Source organism: Aotus nancymaae, unplaced genomic scaffold (assembly GCF_030222135.1).
Source record: "Aotus nancymaae isolate 86718 unplaced genomic scaffold, 86718_ANA_hifiasm-v0.15.2.pri h1tg000014l, whole genome shotgun sequence".
Taxonomy (NCBI): domain Eukaryota; kingdom Metazoa; phylum Chordata; class Mammalia; order Primates; family Aotidae; genus Aotus; species Aotus nancymaae.
Genome location: NW_026988425.1, coordinates 34,346,841 through 34,360,859, shown reverse-complemented (window position 1 = coordinate 34,360,859; position 14,019 = coordinate 34,346,841). Strand labels below are relative to the sequence as shown.

The following is a 14,019-nucleotide window of genomic DNA, read 5'->3' as shown; positions in this document are numbered from 1 at the left end:
AGTGGAATGCCACAGACAGAGGGGAGCCAGGGGACAGCAGGGGCCTGGAAGCAAGGCATGAGAGCTTCAAGAGGAGGAAGTGAATCAAGCTGAATGCTGCAGAGAGACCTGGAGGGCCCTTCCAGAGAGCCGCCAATGAGTGGTAGCGGTGAAAGCCAGGTGCGAAAGGACTCAAGGGAGCCATTTCCCACGCTGCCTGTGCATCTCTACAAAGAGAGAAATCAGAGCCCCATTCTAAACTTCCTGCATTAAAAGCTCTGCAAGTGACACCCAGACACAACACATTGTTTTGTTTTGTTTTTTGTTTTTTTCTTTTTTTTTTGAGACTGAGTCTTGCTTTGTCACCAGGCTGGAGTGCAGTCTTGCAATCTTGGGTCACTGCAACCTCTGCCTCCCAGGTTTAAGCGATTCCCCTGCCTCAGCCTCCTGAGTAGTTGAGACCACAGGCACCCACCACCACGTCCGGCTAATTTTTTGTATTTTAGTAGAGACAGGGTTTCACCATGTTGGCCAGGATGGTCTCCATCTCCCGACTTCGTGATCCGCCAGCTTCGATCTCCCAAAGTGCTGGAATTACAGGTGTGAGCCACCATGCCTGGCCCAGACACAATACATTTTAAACACTCAAGTGATTCTTGTTTGCAGCCAACATTAAGAACCAGTGAGTTAAGGCACTGAGAGGGTAATAAGTCAGGAAAGCTGGTATGTGTAAGTCATTCTTCCACTAAGTTTGACAGGTAAAGAAATAAGTGAATTAAATTGTAAAGCCACCAAAAGAGTCAAGGAAGACTCGAAGAAATTGTAGATTGAGATAAAGAAGCCTGTGGGGCAGAAAAGATTAAATATGCAAGAAAGGTAGAGGAAAGGAGAAGGAAAAAAAGGAACTTAATGTTTCTAGACTTTGTTACATGGCAGGCATTTTACATATGCTATCACCATTATTATTCCTTTGACTGGATTTTTGAGACATACGTTGCTATGTCCAGTTTACAGTGAGAAATCAAGAAAAGCAAGGACCCAAGCCTGTGCCGCTGCATCAGTCTGAGAAGGAAGGTCTTGGAGGAAGTGAACGAATATGGAATCCAGGACTCAGCTGGGGAAGTCAGCTTGGAAAAAAGGACAAACATGTCTGCCAAGACAGAGACACAGAAATGAACTAGAGGAGGACATCAGTAAAAAGGCTGGAGCATATCAATGCATAGAGAGAAGGAGGTAATAACAGAACCACTGTGGGGCAGAAAGGGAAAACATAGAGGCTCCCTGCAGACTTCATCATCTCAGGAAAGCTGCGGCAAGGTAACTCACTGACCATGAGTACTGGTGGCTTTGGGACAGTGCCCGTGTGCTGCACAACTGAGCAGAGAGCCAGCCCTGCCCTTCTTATTAGCGAGGTATGGATTACTCAATTGACAACCAATCTGTAAGCCAGGAGTACAGACGAGGCGAGTGGAAACCACAAGGAGGAAAAGCCAAGTCCCTGTCTTTGGAGCTGACAGTCTGGAGTTACCCAGAGTGATTTTCTATTTCACTAACTGTTAAAATAGTCTGATTAAAACAGAGTGAACCTTTGCTATTATAGAACTGAGTGACCCTTTGCTTTGCAAAGTTCACATAGAAACGTTCTGCCACTGAGGCTCTCATGTTGCCCAGTGGTTCTGAAAATAAATAGAACTTGCATTTTTTCATGGACACTCATGAGTGAAAGTAAATATACCTTAATCATCACAGGAAGCACGTGCAGGCTGCGCATGAAAGATGCTTCTCCCATGAGCTAGCAGAACCAGGTGGCGCCTATGGTTTAATTGTACAAGAACATGTTATTGATCAGGAAGCATTAGGTTATTATGCCTATTCAGGTGTTTCTGGGTTTCCAATCCAAAAGGATCACCAAAGCATCATGGGATTTTCGGTGACTTCCTGTGGCTTGGCAAATGCCCACTGCTAACTGTGATTTGCCAGTTATTCCAGAGTGGCAGTCAAATCAAAGAGGAAAGCCTCCTGTTTCAATTTAAAAAAAAAAAAAAAAGGCTGGGTGTGGTGGCTCACACCTGTAATCCCAGCATTTTGGGAGGCCAAGGTAGGCTCATCACCAGGTCAGGAGATCAAGACCATCTGGCTAACACTGTGAAACTCTGTCTCTACTAAAAACACAACAATTAGCCAAGCGTGGTGGCACATGCCTATAATTCCAGCTACTCTGGAGGCTGAGGTAGGAGAATCACTTGAACCTGGAAGGCGGAGGTTGCAGTGAGCTGAGATCACGCCACTGCACTCCAGCCTGGGCAACAGAGCGAGACTCCGTCTCAAAAACAAAAAACTTCAATAACCTTTGTTTAAAATATTTCCTTGGTGGCCCTCTGGGTTATGTAACAATTGGATGCATTAATTATTATGTATCAAATGACACCAGCAACATACATATTCAGCAATAACTATTTGATTCAGGCAGCTGCTACTATTTGTTTCAGTATTGTTAAATGTGAGGTTTTTGTTTTTGTTTTTGTTTTTGCAAGAGAAAAGTCAGTTGTGTGTGATTTCAAGAAAAATGTAAGTCAGAACAGCATGCAGCTCCATTAGAAAAGATAAATTCTTTATTTGTGGAAAACAACGGAAGTGGGGCTATTTAGGCACCACCAATGTTTATGTATTATATTCATATGGCGGAGAATAAACACAGCACCCTGGAAGTTTGCGCTTTGGGTATTAAAGAAAAAGAAAGACAGCAAACGTTCTTGGGTCACTGACTATCTCCTTTTGCTCCTTTCTGACTCCTCAGGCAAGGTGCAATTCAAATCCCTGGATAACCTCTCAAATATTGTCAAGCTGCTGTTCAATGTTACGCAGAAATAAGGAAAGAAATTTGACACGGATACACTGCACATCTTGGCTGCCTGGGAAAATATCATCTTTGAGGTCATTCCACTCACTAAGTCATTTTAATTATTGTCTGTCTGTCTATTTTCTGGTAGAGTCTCAATGAAAGATGTGTGGCCCTAATCATGCAAAGCCGATCTGGGGGGGATCAGTTGTTTCTTCTCATCTTCACAGGATTTGGGCTCCCCCAACTACCTCCGTAGTCTTGTAAAACTGGCAGGCTCTGGACGTTTTGCATGCTGAAGAAAATCACTGTTTTGCCTCCAGCAAGGAACATAAATGTTGCAACACTGACTCCTCCCCTCATGAAGAAAGAGTGAACAAGTGCACCGAGTTGAGCTTCTTCTCACAGAGACACCGGGCTGGGGACAGTGGAGCGGAGGCTGAAATCCCCAGACGCCAGTCTTCTGGGCTGGGCTTCCTGCCTTACTCGCTCCTTCTCCCTCTTTCTGGATTTTACCGACCGTTCGCCGAACAGCTTTCCACACAATGGAGCTCCACGTCCTCGTACGGGAAGTGCTCACCGGCTGATTTGGCAGACTTTGCTCCCTGGCAAAAGTGAGTACCCACGGCGAGCTGAGGCCGCCTCCGACGGCGCGCTGCAAGGGCGGCGCGGGCAGCCAATGTCCGGGCTGCGGGTTCGAAGCCCGTGCGCGGAAGGGGAGTGCGGTGACCGCGGGCCTGGGCTGCTGGAGAGAACGCCAGCCAGGGGCCAGAGCCAACAGCCGGCAGGGAAGCCCGGGATCCGACCGCGGCCCGCCCGGCGGTCCCTTCTCAGAGGAGCTAAAAAATACTCTCAGGTGCTTTGCCTCCACCACTGCCCTTAACCCCAGCTTTTACAAACCTCACGCGGCTCGCATTCGTCTTTGTCAAAGGCATCTTCACCTGCATCTTTGAGCATGAGTTTCGGCGTTGATTGTGGGAGTCTGAGAATGTAAATTATTTGCGTCAAAATATAAAGAAAAGAAAAAAAGAGCAGGGATGGGGAAGGAGCGCAGACAGGTGCTGTGATGACAGCCGAACTCGAGACACCAGCAGCCGCCGCCGCAGCAGCCTCGCGGGCATCCGGCGGGGAAAGTTTAGGGTTAGCGTTGCCGACCCGAAAGGTGGTTGCTCCTCCCAAAAATCAGCGGCGGTAGGGGCAGGTGAGCAGCCTCCGGGCTGGAAGCCGCCGCTGAACGGAGGCAGACGGACCTAGGCCGAGGAATTGCAGACCGGGAGAAAGCTGGTAGGAGAACAGGCTGGAGGAGGGAGGAGGGAAGGGAAGAGGAGAGTGGGGAAAGTCAGGCAAACTCAGGTAACTGGAGGGCCGGCCCGAGTGCTGCGGCAGGGAAAGGGGAAGGCTGGAGTTCCTGACTCTTTGAGTAGAAAACTATCCTTTTAGTGACCTCTACCTGTATCTCGGGGAAGCAACCCACACTGTCCTAAGAACAAGCAGCATAGGGTTTTTCTATGATTGGACTTGAAAATGGTTGCAAATCATTATTATTAATCTGGAGGGATCACTTTGTCTTCATTTGTCAAGTTGACTGGCAAAGATTTCCCACCCGAAGTCATGCTTCTTGACCAGGGAAGTGCTGCTAATCTCAATCCTGACCATTGACTGCACAAACTTGGGCAAGATACTTACCCTCTCTGGGCTTTGATTTTTTCTGCAAAGTTTAGGAAATTAATTATTTATATATATACATATATATAAATGTTTAATGAGGTAGAAATGCTGAATAGCACAAGAGAAGAGCAGATGAAATTTTAATTTCAGTGGTTCTTAAAAATTGGAGGTGATAGATCCTATTGAGAATTAGCTGTGAGCCCTCTCCCCAGGGAGAGAATGCATGTATGACATGTACATAAAATTTTACACGCACTCCCTGACAGTTTGTGGATACTCCCTGAAAGCCATGCCTGAGTCTCAGCTAGCAATCCCTTGTTCCTCCTCCTGCATCAAGACCACCCAGCTGACACCTTACTGGCAGTTGGGCTGACTATGGGAGTAATCCACAGCCTTCTTGGGGGTCTGGAGTCAGCCACGCTGCTGAAGGAGACAGCTCTCCTCTCATGGGTGAGCTACCCACATGCTCTCTCCAGTGTTCTACCAGCCTCTGCCTACACGGGACCCCCTCCTCACAACTCTTTTTAATGACTCTCCTAAGGTGACAGCCCTTACCCCTAGAATTTTCAGTCCCACCAACACTGGAGAGCCATTTAAAGAGGATCACTGGCTGAATCAGAATGCTCTTCAGATCACCTAGCTGGTTATCAGGGAGCCAAGGCTTTGTTTGAAAATGAAGCACTCTTTGCTCCCTGAGGCATAGTATGAGTAGGTAACGGTATTCTTTTGGACCTCTGTACTTTGCCTTTAGGGGACTAAGGACTCACTCAGCTCTCTGGAAACCTAGGTGTTCCACTAGCAGTGCCAGCAAGGTACAATCAGAAAACACACAGGGCTTTGGAGCCCAACAGACTGAGCCTGGGCTTCAGATCTCGACTCCCACACTGAGCAAGTCACTGAGTTTCCCTGAGCTTCACTTTTCCTATCAGCACAATGAAAATATTGCTGCTTTTTTTTTTTTATGGTTGTTGGGAGAATGGAAATACTATGTATCATGCCTAGCCCATAGTCAACAACAAATTGTTATTATTAATATAAATGTGGCACCATAAGTAAGTGTTCAATTGTCCCATGCTTTTTAGAATGGCTTACTCTCTCTCTCCTATGGGGCTTACATTGGTAGAAGAATGAGTAAAATCAGTTCTGGTCTAGTTATGCTCAAAGAGGGTTGGTGGGCTCAGAATACAGAATCGGATTGGCTGTTCCAGTTGTGCAGTGTCAAGCAGAGCACTGTGTATTGCCATCAAGTAAAATTTGTCCAGACCGGCACGGATACTTGACCTATCTGTTCTCTTTTGACCCATAACCTTGAATACAAAACAGCTAAAGCTGTACCTGTTGCTAAAAACAGCCAGGCATGGAAAGAAGTCTTGTGGTAATGTCCATCTTCAGAAACTGTAGAAAGAAGTGTCTCCGTTGCCATCTTTTACAGCTTGGGGCAGATTTAACCAACTCAGCGTATATTCTCTTTCCATGGGGTCCTGGTGCCTCCGTTGCAAGTGGTCAGATGACGTAGCAATGAAAGAAGGAAACATCGGAACCTTAAAAGGAAATTGGATATCCACAAAGTAGTCAAAGATCTCAGTATACTTTGGTGAGGTATTCCTGCATGCAAAGACAACGATATTGATGCCTACTATTTATCAAGTCTTTAAGATGTACTAAGCACTTTCACACATTGCCTCAATTAATTCTCATAGCAAGATTGAAGGGTACGAGTTACCATTTAAAGCTTTACCAGTAAGGAAACTGAGCTGTAGAAACGTACATACGGCTCTCTCTCCCCGCATCTGCCTAGCTCAGAAAAAGCAGAACTAGGATCCAAGCCCAGGTCTGTCTGACTTTGGCACCCACTCTTTTTCCACTACCCAGTGCTCCCAAGCTCCCCAATATCAGAAACTTGCATCATGCCAACTGCATTAAGATTCTTCTAAAAGGCAGGAATAAGCAAATCTATAACCACTAAAAGTGGGTGCTTTTAAGTAGTGTGAACATATACTTGGCTTGTGATACATATTAACAGGTAGCAACAACAAGGTCACCTATGAGAGAATAATATTCCTGACCCTTCCTAAGCCCAGCCATAACACTCAAGATTGGCAGTACCTCATGTTAGCAGGTGAGGCTGGCCCTCTGCCACTGACTTCCTTAGTAATCCTTTTTTTATTATTATTTATTTATTTATTTATTTTTATTGCATTTTAGGTTTTGGGGTACATGTGAAGAACATGCAAGATTGTTGCATAGGTGCATACGTGGCAGTGTGATTTGCTGCCTTCCTCCCCTTCACCTATATGTGGCATTTCTCCCCATGCTATCTCTCCCCAACTCCCCACCTCCTGCTGTCCCCCCCACTCCCCCCAAGAGACCCCAGTGTATAGTGCTCCCCTCCCTGTGTCCATGTGTTCCCATTGTTCAACACCCGTCTATGAGTGAGAACATGCGATGTTTGATTTTGTGTTCTTGTATCAGTTTGCTGAGAATGATGGTTTCCAGGTTCATCCATGTCCCTACAAAGGACGCGAACTCATCGTTTTTGATGGCTGCATAATATTCCATGGTGTATATGTGCCACATTTTTCCTGTCCAGTCTATCATCGATGGGCATTTGGGTTGGTTCCAGGTCTTTGCTATTGTAAACTGTGCTACAGTGAACATTTGTGTGCATGTGTCCTTATAGTAGAACAATTTATAATCCTTTGGATATATACCCAGTAATGGGATTGCTGGGTCAAATGGAATTTCTATTTCTAGGTCCTTGAGGAATCGCCACACTGTCTTCCACAATGGTTGAACTAATTTACACTCTCACCAACAGTGTAAAAGTGTTCCTATTTCTCCACATCCTCTCCAGCATCTGTTGTCTCCAGATTTTTTAATGATTGCCGTTCTAACTGGCCTGAGAGTAATCCTTTTAATTTAAACAGAGCTCTGGAATGTTCATTCTCTACCACCTTTAGAATCAGAACACCACTTACCTTTACCTCCCTGTGCTGAGCATGTTTTCATTCATTTATTCAACACACATTTGCCCAGCTCTGTTTTGTGCTGGGTACTTGATGGCACAGTGGTGAATGAGGCACATGGGATCCCAGCTCTTGTGGAGCTTCTATGCCAGAGAGAGTGACAGAAAACAGTTGGGTGAAAAAATACATAAATAAAATCATTTCAGATACTGACAAATGCTATGAAGAAAATAGAGGCTGAAGGCTAGAGACTGACAGCATGGGAGCAACTTTCAACAGGGCAGTCAGAGAAGACTGCCGTACCAAGGTTACCCTTGAACTTAAACCCGCATTTTCAAAAAGGGAGCCAGCCCTGTGAAAGTCTAAGGAAAGGGCCGCCTTAGCAGAACTCTCAAGAGAAAGTTCTTAAATTGAAGTAGACGAAGCAGTAGAGCTTACAGTCTGAAGATGGGCCCTTTTGAAGTTGAGTTGTATATAGGCGGGATTATTGTTTAAATGCCTATTCTGCTATTCTAGGCTGTGCTGCATACTCTATATTTATCTTCCCAATAATCTGGTGAGTTCGCTATTTTTGTTTTTATTTTACAGTTGAAGAAACCAAGACTCTTCAAGGTTAAGGAGTCAGCCCAAGGTTACGAAGCTGGTATTTGAAACCCTTAGTCTATTTCACTCCAAAGCCCACAACTATTTGCTAACACAGCATGTGGCCTTTGAGATAATGTCTTTTGGAGAAAGTGAGGGAGCCAGTAGAAGGAGAATATCAAAACTGTATTAAGTAGCTAAATGCTGACAGATTTCTCTCTGATGTCCCACATTCCAGTAAGTGCACCTATACCTGAACTGTCCAATACAGGAGCCACTAGCCACATGTGCCCTTTGAGCCCTTGAAATGTGACTATTCCATGTCGACATGTACTGTAAATGTAAAATATACCCCAGATTTTAAAGACCTAGTATTCCTCCAAAAAAGTAAACCATCTCAATTTTTATATTGATTGTATGTTGAAATGATAATGTTTTAGATACACTGGTTTAAATAAAAGACATTAAAATTAATTTTACCTTTTTCCTTTTAATATGTTTTAATGTGGCTTGATAGAAATGTTTAAATCACATATGTGACTCACATTTCCATTGAATAGCACTGGTCTAGACTAGTAAGTTGGTAAATACATGATAGGAACTTTTTCCTGCTTCTTCCAAACATAACTTCTTCCTCTATTCTTGTGTCAGGCTCCTTCTCATCTGCCCCCATATTCAGTTATTTGGTGAAGAACTAGAGAAAAGAGGTCCCTCTTCCTTCTTCCCCACCCTCGTGCTGCTGGTATGCAGGTGATCATTTGAAGTCCACCACACCGTATCACTTTGGGATCTGATAAAATCGACTCAGTGATTATATTCATCACCAAGACCAATCCTCTCACTAAGGAAAATCTCAAGAGGCTTTCAAACATCCGACAACCAAAGGCTCATTTTAAATCTGGATTTAAAAGTTTTGCCTTTAAATCACTTCTTAATACATTGTCTTCGTCATTTTGGGCACTTTGTAAAATCAGAGGAGGAGACTTTCATGTTTTGTGCAAAGTTCATTCAATAAGTCATCTCATGCAGTGATAAATGTTTCTCCCTGTCCTCTTGTTTAACACAGCATGAACAAAAAGTAGTCCCAATTTTCAGAAGAGCTACTCCAGGGGCATCACAAAAGACCAATTTTGGTTTCTTTTGTCCGCTAGCTAAAGTGGCCCTCAAATATGTCAATGAAGTAAAGATATAATTTGTTCCTGTAATTTCATTTATTTCAAAAAAAAAAAGAAGAGCAGTCAGATTCTGGTATTGTTGGAGAAAGCCTCTGACTTGAGAGAGCAAAGACCTGGATTCTACTTTTGTCTACTCTACAGGTTTGCATGTAACCCTCTCTCTCCCTTCTTTCCCCCAACTTTCTCCTTTACTTCCGGTAGTAAGTTTAGTGCTGATGAGATAATGCCAGAAAAAATGCTAATGGTGAAATGTGCTGTACAAACTGGCCATGGTTATGATTGATAATCTGATTACAAATGGCTTCTCTAGACATGTGCCTGCAGGGAGGAGTTGCCTTTATGTAGCTGGAGCAAAACATTATGTAAGATTCTCTTGGAATCCAAATCTGGGGGAAATGGCAGTAAAGAAGCTGACAAGAATGAATCTTAGTGCATCTGTCACTGGTAAACTGAGTTCTTTCCCTAGTCTGTATCCGTCCCAGAGAGAGAACACCCAATTGCAAAAGGGAAAGCTGGTTTTATTCACTGGCCAGAAATGAAAAATGAGAGACCTCTTGCTCTAGAAAATCACCTAGATTTTCTAAAGCTGTAGGAAGCCATGGGATTGTGAGACGTTAGATGTGGGGCAGGGAGCTATGTAAACACGTGCAGGGAGGAAGTCCAGAGGCACAGACACAGATAAACATGCTCCTCCATGCGTCCTATGGAGAGAAAATGGCGGCGGTTTTCTTCCAGCGGTGGGGAGCCCAGCATTGTAATGCTAAGTTAATGACGTAAACAGAACAAGGGGTGGCCAGTTCTGGTTTGCACCGGTTTCCTGCAGGCCTTTCTATTTGGCAAAGGATCACCAAGCTCCTGCGACATCCCAGGCCATCTGGAGTTCTTTAAGCAAGCGTATCTATAGATAAAGAAACTAGGGAAGATAACAATTTAAGAAAATAATGAGCTTTCCCAGCTATTTCTCTAGGGCTGCCCCCGTGACATTTCTACATCAACAGCAACACATATTTTTCAGCATTGTTTAAGCCAACAAATCTATGCTAAACTCCATGGGGAAAATAGAAGAATAAAACATGGTTCTTGCTCTGGAGGAGGATAGTTCCTAGTTGGGAAGATGAACAGAAGGATAAAAGACCAGTAGCATGAAAAGAACATTTTCTAAGTGTTTACATGAATGATGCAAAGTTTTGCAATTCCAGAGGCCAGCATACCCATAAGCTTTAAAGTACATTAAGAAAAACCAGGTAGCAGATGGGCATTGTGGGCTGGAAGCCTAATGACACATGGAGAGAAGGAGACAGCCACCTCAAATAAGAAAAAAAAAAAAAAGCACAGTGGTGTGAAAGTGGAAATGTACATAGGTTGGGTGGTGCGTGATATGGAAAAGAACAGTTGGCTTAATCTAGTAGCTCCAGATCTGAGCTTTACATCAGAGTCACCTGGGAAGCTTTTAAAAATTACAGATGCCTCAGCCCCACTCCAGAGCTTCCATTTAATCAGTTGAAGACTGGGGCCTGGTCTCAGTGGTGTTTTTGTTTGATTTTGTTTTTGTTTCTGTCTTAATTTCCCAGAGTATTTTAATGTGAAGCCAGAGTCGAGAATCACTGAGCAAAAACCAAGATTTTTATATCATAATCATGGGAAATAAAATGAAAGGAGTAATATTTTAGAGGAGATTAAATGGGCAACCAAGAGTGTGGCCTTTACTTTGTGGAAATTGTACATACACGTACATTCGTATGTAGTCTTTTAAACTCACAGGCAATTCCTCGTGGTGATTCTATCTACGTGGATGACGCAGCTGAAAGCCTTTGTAACCAGCTGCCTACTCTTGCCCTCTGTGTACTTTGGGGGTGCCCTATAGTGAGTCCTAGCTAAGTGGGGCACAATGGGTATCTCACAGGTGCTTGTTTCCACCAGGCTTTCTGTAATCATTGCAAGGGCTTTATTATCATGCCTATTAGTGCCCACATTAGCTATTTTATAAGCATCTGCAATCTTCCCTCACCTCTCCAACTTTACAAACTGAGAAATGGAGTTTAATTCCTTGCCTTGGGCCAGGAGACTAGCTGGTGATAGAGGTAAAATGAGAATTCTCAGAGAGAGAGGTGAAATTAGAATTTCCAGCCACTGAATTCCTCATATCTAATTAGACTCCCAAAGTGAGTCTACCCACTCCCCTGTTGGTGTTAGAATGTTATTTCTTACATGAATGAATTAGTGTCACAGATCAGTAGATGAAGATGACTGATTTACCTAACTAAGCTGCCAACACTGTGATTATCTGCATGTCAATGACCCATAGGCAGCCACAGCGGTCCGGAGCCCCATCCCTGATGGCTGCAAGCTCTCAGTCTAGTGAAGTTTGGTCTTGCATATTTACAGTTTATCCACACTTTAAACTCTGGGAAGTGAAGACTCTGGTTGCCGTTCCTGCTGCTCCTAGCTCCACACTTTCTGGCTGTTCTGATTTTTCTTCTCTGAAGCTCTTGTTCACTGAAAGGATATCAGCTTTTTGCTACAACCCTGAAAAAAGAGGAGACAGCCCAACATTTTTAACATTTTTAACAGCTGCAATTTTTTTTTTTATGAGCCGAAGTCTTACTCTCTTGCCAGGCTGGAGTGCAGTGGCATGATCTCGGCTCACTGCAACCTCCGCTTCCTGTCAAGTGATTCTTCTGCCTCAGTCTCCAGAGTAGCTGGGACTACAGGCATGCACCACCACACCCAGCTAATTTTTGTATTTTTCGTAGAGACAGGGTTTCACCATGTTGGCCAGGATGGTCTTGATCTCTTGACCTTGTGATCCACCCACCTCAGCCTCCCAAAGTGCTGAGATTATAGGTATGAGCCAGTGCGCCTGGCCAACAGCTGCATTTTAAAGAATCCTCTATACATGTTGGGAGCTTCTGGGTTCACTGTCAATGGTGAGACTGGGGGTAGGGATGGGGGTTCTTCTGAAGGACAGTGTGGGGAAAAAGCCAGAGTCTTGGCACTACTGACTCTTTAGACAAGAAGATAGGTCAATTTGTACCATTCCCAGATGGTTGGGTTTTCTTTTCTCTGTTTCCAAATCCATTATTGATTTAAAACAATTTCCAAAAGCTTTAGCAATAGCATAAAGCGAGCCCCTTAAACACTGTTCCTCCACACTGATTGTACATGAGAATCACCTAGGGAGCTTTAAAAACAACTCACAGACCCACTGAATCAAGATTCTGGGAAGGGGCCTGGGCATTCATATTTATTTACGGTTCTCCAGGTTTATAATGTGCATCCAGGGCTAAGAGCTACTACAGGTCAGCTATGATCCAAATCTTAATTACTTATTATATTTCTTCTTTTGCCTTGTTTTAGAGTCTCATGACCCAGAAAACCATCGAACTCTATTTTTGTTGAGTAGCAATTTCATCATTCTGTTCTTTGAAAAACATGATTTTGAGCATAATTTAAGTTTGCTACTTCTGTATACAGACCTCACACTCAGTAGCCTCATGACTAAAATTTTCTGTGTGCAATTTAGAAATCAGATTACCAGAAGCTTGCTAATTAATTATGAGATAGAAAGATAAAGGTTAAGCTTTCCTGCCACCTATATATTAGGTTTCCCAATTGCTATGTTGATCTTTAGTTAACCAAGACTTGCTGTCTTGTCTCAGCCATTTTAATGCCAATTAACGCCATTCCTGTTCACACCCTTAATAAAAAGTATAATTACAGCAGTAGTCTCCAGGGACTGTCATTGGGTAGGCTTTACCAAGGTAAATTGGCCAAGAACTAACTCGCCTGTGTAACACTCTCTTAGACCCTGGAAATCATTTTGGTTGTAGAAGCTACTTAGTGTCAGAGTAGGCTGACGTACTCATGGATTTGGATTTGGAAAAAGCCAATTCCAAGTCATCCTAAATGTGGAAGAACCTGTGATTTCAAGAATGATTCTGGAATCAATTATCCAGGGTCCAGTAAAGTCTGAGACATCAATCCTTCTCAGAAGGTTGTATTAAGAACAAAAATAAACCAGATTTTTGTATTAGATTTGATGGAAGAGGTTGGGGGACAGAAAATGATGTGGCATTTTTAGTTTTCTGGGGTGCTGAGATTGAAGGATTAGGAGAAAATAAGAAAAAAAGATTTCAGGGGAGAAGGATGGACAGAGGCCTCCTGTTAGTCAAGTATCATGGGCATCAGAATTTCTTTATTCACTCAACCAATGTTTATGGAGGTTCTGCTTTGTTCCAAGGACCCAATATAGGAGTTGGAGTTACAAGGATGAAGTTCCTACTCTAATGTAATTTACATTCCAGTAAGAGGAAACAGATATCCACACTAAAAAAATAAATAAATAAAACCCAATAAATAAGTCATTACTATGAAAAAAATGCAATGAGGTGAAGGGAATCAAGTTTGCTGAGGGCTGCTTTCAATAGCTTGTACGAGTTGCCCTGTCTGAGGAGGTGGCCTTTGAGCTAACACATCGATACTAAAGAGAAAAGCATGCCGAGAGCTGGCAGAAAGAAGGCTTCAGGCAGAAAGAACAGCAAAAGTCCTAAGACTGGAAAAGATCCGACTTGTTCAGGAAAAAGAAAGGAGACCACTGTGGCTAGGCCTGAGGTAAGAAGCAATGAGAGACAGGTGGGAAAACAGCAAGGAGGACCCGAGGTCATGGGGTGGAGTTAGGCTGTCAAGTGCTTTGAGAACTTAACATCCTAACTCATTGGGAGGTTTTCAGCAGGGAAGGAACATGGTTGGCCTTCCCTTTTTAAGCTCTTCCAGGCTTCTGTGTGATGAATGGCTTGAAGACTGAAAGCAG

General features: G+C 43.7%; 1 protein-coding gene across 1 annotated transcript in view; it reads left to right on the top strand.

Annotated features, from left to right (window-relative positions):
* The first annotated feature begins 3,026 nt into the window (after nucleotides 1-3,026).
* Nucleotides 3,027-14,019, top strand: part of PRLR (prolactin receptor) — a 156,118-nt gene continuing 145,125 nt past the window's right edge. The window contains exon 1 of the mRNA XM_012459967.3: nucleotides 3,027-3,432. The gene's annotated coding sequence lies outside the window, so the exon portion shown is untranslated. The remainder of the gene's footprint in view (nucleotides 3,433-14,019) is intronic.